Below are 9,630 nucleotides of genomic sequence, written 5' to 3'. Positions count from 1 at the left end.
GAGGTCACCCCATCTTTCCCTCCAAGCAGCTCAAGGTGCAATGCATGGTTCTCCCCATTTTCATTTTCACCTCACAAGAATCCTGTGAGCTAGACGAAGTGATAGTGACTGGCCCAAGGTCACCCCATGAGCTTCACAGCTGAGTGAGGAGCTGAACCCTAGTCTCCCAGGTCCTAGTTGGGTCCTCTAACACTATGCTGTGGGTATCTGGCATTCACACAGAAAATGCCTTGTACATGAAAAAAGCTCCTGCCTTCACCAAGCCTCCAGCACATGCTGCGCACGTAGCTTGATCGGTGTTGGCAGCACCATGTAAACAGGCGAAACCATCCTTGGGCCAAGAGCTACTTTGGAAACACCCTCTGGTGAATGAGCCTTCAGTCTCTTGATGCAGCCGTTGCCTGGCTACTCTGCTTAGCATATAGTCTCGCGGCACTGTTCTATTTGGGGAATCCTCAACGAGGTGTGTACATTTTAATGAAGGAAATGCAGCTCTGGAAGCATGAAGTCATCACAGCTAAAAATACAAGAAGGGGAACGTTTCCCTTTGCATGGAGCCAGTGTAAATATACGTGTGTGAATGCATCAATGGTCCCAGCAAGCCACGTGATGCTAGTGTAGTTCGTTCCAGATCACACCCATAAGACATACCTTTTAAGAACCATCAGCTTAAAAATGGTCCGTAGGCACTTGGTGTAGTTCTATGGCTGCAGTTAACCAGGTTTGGCTCTTCTACTTTCCTGGATGCCACTTTGAGCTCCTTGCAAATAGGATCGCTTTTATTTATATTAAGTCAGACTATTTGCCTGTTTTGGTCCAGCATTGCCTATTCCCCGGGGTCTTAGGCAGAGGTCTTTCTCATCAATTGCTACCTGATCTCTCTCTCTTTTTAACTTGAGACACTGAGGGTTGAATCTTGGACCTTCTACTTGCAAAAATTACCTGCTCCACCACTGAGCTATGGCCTCTCCTCCTCATCTTCTTGGAGCCCTTGGGAAACAAGCAAGGCACCCTCCTTAGTTATGAGGAAAGCAACAACGCTTGCAATAAGTTACCTGAACCAATCGGGGGCAATAGACAGAAAGGTGGCCTATCCTTTTCTTGTAGATTCTTCCTTAAAGAACTACTTGTTGATATGTGGCCTTCTCAGGCTTCCTTCCTTCCTACTTCTTCTCCAAGTCCATTAGTGTTAGCAAGCGTTAGTGTTAACCTCTTGACTCCATATTGGCCACCTGTAAGCTTATGCACAGAATGACTTTGTTTGCCATGAGGAATAGACCTTATTTATTCTTTCAGCCAACACTCTTACTAGACTCTCTATTTCTGCACTCCACTGTGATGACATATACCAAACGCCAGCATTCTTTACCTGTTGCTTTTCAGAAGCGAGTGTGTCTTTGTTCTTTTGTCAGAACAAGTGGGTAGGTTGGTACACTGGTGTACTTGGTCATAGATGAATTTCATTTCCAGTTCATGTCTCCAGGATCATCTGCCATTTTCAATTTCAGCTGCTTCCCATTGTGTCTCCATGCCTCCAATGTGTTCTCAGTTGCATTCTTTAATCAAAGGCCCCGTGCTCTTATCCACACGCAAAAGTTCTTAAATATCTTAATGGCATGAACTTGCACTCAATCATGTGCATTCCCAGTCAAGTTGCATCATGGGCTTTGTGGTTTTAAGGCTGCATAAACAATAGTTAGCAGTGCCTTGGAAGGAAGCCTCTAATTCTTCAATTCCTCTGTGGCTCTTTTATTTCTAAGTATAGACCACTTTGGAGTGTCAGTGTAACTGGAACACATTTAATAGTACCAGCTACTTGTACATAAGAAAGTACACACCTAAATCCAGGCTGACAGTCTCTTGGATGCTGGTGATAAATTTTTGAGCTCCCCCCAGGAGTCCCTTCTTTAAGAGGTTTGATCCAACCTCCCAAAGACAGAACTCATCTCTGCTTAGCACACTGAACTCTTTCCCAGATGTCTGGAAATTTGGGAGCTATCCTGTGAGCTGACCAAGTTACAGAAGCAAAAAAACAGTCATTTGCTTGTTGGAAAGCTGGATAGGTTGTTTGGAGTACAAACAACCTTCTCCTAGTTCAAGAAGGTTTATCCTGATATGGAACAAACCCAGACCCTTTCAAATTTAGGCCTGGTCCATATTGGGGTTTACCTGTCATTGCTGCCAGACTGCTTCTCTCAAATCCATCTGGAGGCCAAGACACCAGTAGGGAATTAGAAAGGTGTCTTTGGAAACTGGTGGGATAACTCTCCCTCCCTGGTAACTAGATTGCTGTTTCAGCATCACTAAAGGGCTACTATGGAAGGACAGATCATGAAGCTGAGGCTCCAATATTTTGGCCACTTCATGAGAAGAGAAGACTCCCTGGAAAAGACCCTGATGTTGGGAAAGATGGAGGGCACAAGGAGAAGAGGACAACAGAGGACGAGATGGTTGGATAGTGTTCTCGAAGCTACCAGCATGAGTTTGACCAAACTGTGGGAGGCAGTGGAAGACAGAAGTGCCTGGCGTGCTCTGGTCCATGGGGTCATGAAGAGTCGGACACGACTAAGTGACTCAACAACAACAAAAGGGCTACTAACCCTGATGGCCTGCCTTTATCGTTGGAGGCAGCATCTTTCTGAATACCATTTGCTGGAAACTGCAGGAGGGGTCCTGCATATGGGCTTCCCATAGGCATCTGACTGGCCATTGTGAGAACAAGATACTAGACTAGATGTGCTACTGGCTTGATCCAGAAGGCTCTTTCTATGTTCCTAGCAGTGTTCAGTCATCAGAGAACCTGGGAAAGGTAGTTCTCTAAGGCATCTCAGTCTAGACCAGCTTTCTCAGCCTTGGGTCCCTACAACTCCCATGAACCCTAGTCGGCATGGACAGTGGCCAGGGATGATGGGAACTGTACTTCAAGAACTTCAAGAACCCAAGGTTAAGAAAGGCTGATCTAGACTAAGGTCTTATATTATGCACCCAGATGCTTCCTGGTTACTCTCACATCTGGGATGCTATCCGTGAGATTACTCAGTGCATTCCCTTCAGTAAAATGGTTTTGTTTAGGCTCGACATGACCTCAGAGCCCTATTATTCACTGGAATGTTCTGACCAGTCCTTTATTCCTCCTGAAAAAAGTTGAGGACTCTTCTTACTATAGGGAACTGCCACTTACCAAGCACAGTGTTTGCCGCTTTTAAGTTACAGAAGCCCTAACGATTCTGCTCCTCTAATCATGGAGTTAACTTCAGTCCTCTTATCAGTTAAGCACATTCTCCACTTGAAATCAGTTTCCCTTTTCCATGGTGGTTCATGGGTCTGGTATGCTTCTGTCTCTAGGCATCAAGGTCAGTTGCTCTCAGCTGTGTGTTCAGCCTCCTCCAGCTGACCCTCTCCTTATATGCTGCTGGGGGAGAACAGAGCAATGACATGTCTCAGACAGCATCTCATACTATCTCGGCATGAGAGGAGGAGGAGGAGGAGGGAGATCTCACATGGGTTTCACAGAGAGACTTTGCTGCTTCCTGCTGCTGCCCCGAATGTTTTCGCACACAATATTGAAACAAGGAAGCCCGCTATGTAGGAGATCTCTTCCTGCATGGCTATGCCCCTGCCGAATGGGACACTGGAAGGGTTTGTGCCTTAGGGAGAGTGCTGGTGGGGAAGATTGGGCCTCCAGATCAAAAGCCCGCTATGCCTTATTTAGATGGTTAAGAGCTATAGCAAAGGTGTCTTGGTCAGATTGTGCCACTGTACAATTCTGGACTCACATTTTCATTCAACAACAGAACATAGGAAGCTGCCTTATGCTGAGTTAGTCTGTTGGTCCATCAAACTCAATACCGTACTGACTGGCAGCAAATGCCCAGGGTTTCAAGCAGGGGACATCTGAAGTTGCTGGATACTGAACCTGAGACCTAAAACCGGGCATAATCTCCAGGTGCTACCTTGGACAAGGTGTTTCTTCTAGCTCTACCAGTGTCAAATGTAAGCTGGGTGTGGTGCAAAGCATCACTGAATTCTCAGGAATGCAGGCTGCTGAAAAAAGGGGTCAGTTGCCCCTAACCATCATTAAACTTAACTATGGCTTTATCTGGGTCAGATATGGTTGGTACTGTGCTAGTTACATCACTCTGATTAGAGGGTATGCTTGTCTGAATGACTTTCAGGAAAACATACAACCCAAGTGGTTGGACAATCAAGTAGACTCCAGAGACTTCTTACAAAAGCCAAATGGTCAGCTGAACATAAGAACATCCCCAGTGGATCAGGACCAATGTCTGCATAGTCTAGTCCAGCTTCTTGATCTCACAGTGGCCAGCCAGATGCCTATGGGTTAGTTGGTTCGTTGGCAGCTGTCTGTCTCAGGAGTCCCTCTGGGGGTGAAGTCAAACTGTTGGAAAGTTGCGGCACCTGCTGTGGCAGTAGAGACTGATACAGGAGAGACATGTTTAGTTGTAGCTGGGGCAGATGAAGGTGTCTGATTTTGTTGCTGCAGATGCACCATTGCATTTCCTCTCTCTGCGCTCCCTACAATCAAATCATTTATGACAGGCTTCCTCAAACTCGGCCCTCCAGATGTTTTGAGACTACAATTCCCAACATCCCTGACCATTGGTCCTGCTAGGTAGGGATCATGGGAGCTGTAGGCCAAAAACATCTGGAGGGCCGAGTTTGGGGAAGCCTGATTTATGATAATGACTTTGCAAAGCTGGGGAGAGAAAACACTAAGGCCCAGGGGCCAAATGCACCCCTCTGGGCTTCTCTCACTGGCCCTTTGAGCTCTCTCATAGAATCATAGAATTGTAGAGTTGGAGGTGACCCCAAAGCTCATCAAGTCCAGCTCCCTGCAATGCTGGAATTTCAGCGAAAGCATCCATGACAGATGGCCGTCCAACTTGAGCTTAAAAACATCCAAGGAAGGAGAGTCCACTACCTCCCACAGGAGACCATTCTCGAAGCCTCCTTCCTAAGCTACTCATCCTCTCCAGCGGCCACAACTTTCACTGGTCTTGATCCTCCTCTGCACCTCTCAAGCGATTTGACATACTGAAATGTGTTATTGAGTTGCATTAATGCCTCTTGCTTGCCTGGAAGGCTGGAGAGGTGTGTGTGAGGAGTGGAAGCCCTCCTACACCACCCACTGCCTCTGGAAGACTAGAAAATGCAGACCTTGGGATGAAATATGTTCCCAGCCTCTGAGGTTAAGCCAGGACTCAAACCCAAGACTCCTGCGTTTTTGCACTGGCTTGATTAGCTGCACCTCTTCCAGCAGCATCAGCTTGGCTGAATCAACAACGGGAAGAGGATCCCCACCCCCTCCAGATGCCTTTAATCAGCCCAAAGGCAACTTTTCACCCCTTAAAAGGATGGCTCACAGACTTCCAAGGAAAAGTTACTTGAAAAACAGATGATTGGCAGCTGAATCTCGTTAGTAACCAGGGGCTCTTGGTTGTTGTTGTTTTTGGTCTCGGCCTAAAGTTGCTCGCAGTAAGTGTTTATATGTTGAGGGAGAAGCTCGTACAGTGGTACCTCGGGTTACAGACGCTTCAGGTTACAGACGCTTCAGGTTAGAGACTCCGCTAACCTAGAAAGAACTTTGCTTCAGGATGAGAACAGAAATTGTGCGGTGGTGGCACAGCGGCAGCAGGAGGCCCCATTAGCTAAAGTGGTACCTCAGGTTAAGAACAGTTTCAGGTTAAGAATGGACATTCAGAACGAATTAAGTTCTTATCCCGAGGTACTTCTGTACAAGAACTCCTAAGAAGCTGAAGGGATCGGAACGCCCTTTGAACATTTCTTGTTTTGTATCCTTGTTGGGACAGTTCTTCAATATGTAGGGAGGATTCTTCAAAGCACCTTGATGGCCCACAAACTCCAGTTAGCTGGGAGTGTCTGTGCAGTGGTCACACATATGTCAGCCAGGTTGCCATCACTGGGAAGTGGAACATAGGAATGCAGGATGCTGCCTTATGTGGTGGCAAACAATTGGTCTATCTAGCTCTGTATCGTCTACACTGACTAGCAGTGGCTCTCCATGGGTTCAGGCAGGACATCCGGTTGGGAAAGTCTGGCTAAGTCACGGACTGCCGCTTGCATCTTGCATCCTGTGAAGATCACTCCCGTCTCTGTATCCACTGGGACGATGGCAGTCCCCCTTGTTTTTGTGTATGGAGGTTTCTAAGTTCTGAAGTGCAAATCTGCTACTTGGGATCCTCCACAGCCCCCTAGCAAGAATCCAGTGGCCAAGAACCAATCCAAACTTTGAGGCCACAACCCATCACTAAATAAAAGGGAAGGCTGCCAGGGATATTATGGAGGGAACATGTTCCAAAACAAATCAGACGATAGCTCTGTGCCACAAAATGCTGCTAGAATCATAAAGGAAGGTCAACAATGTGAAGAATTTCCTGCCTTGCAGCTTGCAAAGTCAACAACCAGCACTCCAAATGTTCACAGATGAAGGATTTATGATTAATTCTTCAGAAGAGCACCAGCATGTCTTTTCAGTAAATGCTATCAAGCAGGGTTTTTTTTATTTATTTAAAAGAATCCAAAGAAAGGAGGTCGGACCCTTAAAAGTGAATGGGATTTGATACTGTAAAGACATACTAAGTGGTGCCTTTTTTGTAGCAGTGAAACCAGGTTGAACAGCAGCAGCAGCCTGTAGCCAGATTATCAACAATTAGGTTGGTTAGTTTGACTTTTTCAGCCTCAAGGGGAAAACAACAACAACAACAGATGCTAAGTGTGAGGATGGGGAAGATGGTGCCAGGGTTGAAGCAAATGCCTTGAATAGTATTGCCAACAGGGTGTTTCACAGAGCTCAGAAACAGCATGGTGGCTGCTCCAGAGAATTTACAGTCTACACTAGATTGAGATTGTTCTGTTATACACCCAAATAAACCGCGGTCACGCTCTCGGCATAGAGCAGTAATTCTTCAGAGGGTTTACCAGGGCATGCTAGTTTGCCACAAGAAAATTTGATTGACTGGTTGATTGAATTTATAGCTCACCTTTTTCTCCCACGAGTCCACAGTGGCCTAAATGGTTCACCCCTTCCTCATTTAATACCAACAGCAACTCCATGAAGGATGTTAGGCTGAGAGGTGGTGATGGGCCCAAGGTCACCCAGCGAGCTTCATGGCTGGGTGGAAATTGGAACCTTGATTTCCCAAGTCCTAGTCTGACACTCTAACCACTACACCACAATGGCTCTCAGTTACATGTACTGTAATGATTTGGGTCTTCCAGAAGCCTGAAACCAATTGCAGAGATATATGTAAATGCTTGAAGCTATGTATTTCAACTGTATGTGCATATGTACAAATACAAACCATACAGTCTAGAATACGAGCAGCAAATCCTTTGCACAGCCTTACTGGGGAAAAGCTGGTCCTTTGTGGAACTTGAAATATGTGTGGCTTAGTGTGCTCACTCTAACACAGGGTTGGGCAACCTGTGGCTACCATGACTAATGGTCAAGGTCAAGGATGGTAGGGTTTCAACAACACCGAGATGGCCACAGGTTCTCTATCTCTGCTCTAAGGTTACCATAACATTTTCAGGAGCTATACATTAAACTCTCAGAGAAGATTTACTCATTTGGGCATTGGTTAGAAGAGTGAATGAACGAGTTCATTGGGTGTTGCTGCGCATTTTTTTGGCAGGACACTAAAATACCATTCACATTTCTGGGGTGTGTCTGCATGATCATTTTTCTTAATATACATTCTCTCTCTCTCCTCTCCCAGCTTTTTCCAGTCTGGCCTTTCCAAAGCAATGGAAAGAGGAGAAAATACCTGCCTTGTTTTTGTCCCTGCATTAAGCACATACATAGCTTGATGGAACACTGCTAACGTCCACACCCTTTGTGGTAGCTAAAGGCATCCTTGAACATGTCAAACATGGAAGGACACATCTTGTCTGACCTGCCTCGCCTTCTCTGCTGCTTCTTTTCATTTTTGATCTTTTCTGTGCATGCTTTCAGCACCCATCTCGGATTTAGACGTTCTGCTGAAATGACAGCATTTCAATATTAGATTTTGGCTCATGGGTGATGTGGCAGGCAGGACTGGGTGGGTTCTGCTGTTCTCCACAACTGTACTCTGCAAGTTCAGGATGTGATATTTAAGGAGAGAATGCAGTGTCCTTTCATGCTCTCATTTAACCATAAAACATAATACCATAAAACAAAATAAAATGCATTTTTTTAAAAAAAATAAAACTAATTGTGAGAAGTGGCCATATTTTAGTGGCTAAGCACATACTTTGCATGCAGAAGATCACAGGTTCAATCCCGGTAATCTCAAGGAAGGATTGGGAATGTTATCTGCCTGGAACCCAAGGGCCAGGCAGAGAGATGTATAGAGACATCTAATTTGTGTGCCTAAGGTTCCCTACCCCATCCTAGATGTCAGAATTTAAGAAGAGTTACATCTTGCTCTGTTTTCATCAGCATCCAAACAGCAGGCATGATGGCTGCTCTGCCTTTCACTTTCTTACAACTGTTTGCACAAACCTTTCCTTGGAAGCAAGTGAAGAAGAATTAAAGCTACAACGTTCCGTCTTCTACCTTTCAAGAATGGATGTCTATATTTTATTTAAAGGGGGGGGCAGAGAACGCGAGAGAGGGATTACGCTACAGCAGATGCCAGCTATTCTGAAAGTGAGATTAACTATAAACATTAGCAAACCGAGAAAGGAAAGGGAATTTAACATAATCCTTTTTGAAATTATAAATTAAAGAAGGATGATCCCTTCTTTCCTCCCTCCCATTCTATTTCATCTCCTATCTTGCCTTCTTATTTTTATTTTGACAGTAAGCCCAGCGGAAAACACCAGCAGCTGAGCTACTTCTCCATTGCAAGAGGGTGGAGGAGCCCAGCATTTAGAAGGGCACTTTGCAAGATTCACAGGTTATGCATCCAAAACAATGGGTTCTTTTGTCCCGTCCTTGCCATGAAGAACGTGTCTATTCTCCTGTCTTTAATAGCTAGAAATGGGAAAGAACTTGAGAGATAAAATAGGCACAAGCATATGTTCCGGCAAGATAATACTTCTGAAGTTCCAATTTTCTCCCAGACAAACTATGGACTGCTGTCACTGAAGCCTTTTATACAGCACAAGAGCTCTTACTGATGGGAACAACCTACTGGGAGGACGGCGTAAATGGAGCTGATCAACCAAGAGAAAATGATGCTACTTCAGAGTAGAGTGCTGGGGACACAAGGAGAAGGCTGAAATAAAGAGCCTGTGCTCTCCCAAGCTGCAAAATGGAATAAAGCAAAGCAAAAGCACGCAGGTTGCATATGAATTTGCACTACGCGGAAGTACCTTTTTTTTTTAAAAAAAAAAAAAGAAATAAATCTGAATTTGTCCTTACCATGGAAAAGCCAACAGCACCTTGTTAAGGGTGTTGGGAATTGTAGCTCTATGAAAGGTGAACTACAGTTCCCAGACTTCTTTGGGAGGAAGCCATGCGCTTTAAATGTATAGAGTGTATACAGCCCAGGAAAGTGCATATGGGACAGCAGCCTTGGTGTCCAGCCATAGAGAATATTCAATAATAGCAGTCATAGGTGCTAACACAATCATTTTAGCCTAGCTAAATGTTTTAACGTA

Source organism: Podarcis muralis, chromosome 10 (assembly GCF_964188315.1).
Source record: "Podarcis muralis chromosome 10, rPodMur119.hap1.1, whole genome shotgun sequence".
In the NCBI taxonomy this organism is placed as follows: domain Eukaryota; kingdom Metazoa; phylum Chordata; class Lepidosauria; order Squamata; family Lacertidae; genus Podarcis; species Podarcis muralis.
This window is presented reverse-complemented; position numbering follows the sequence as displayed.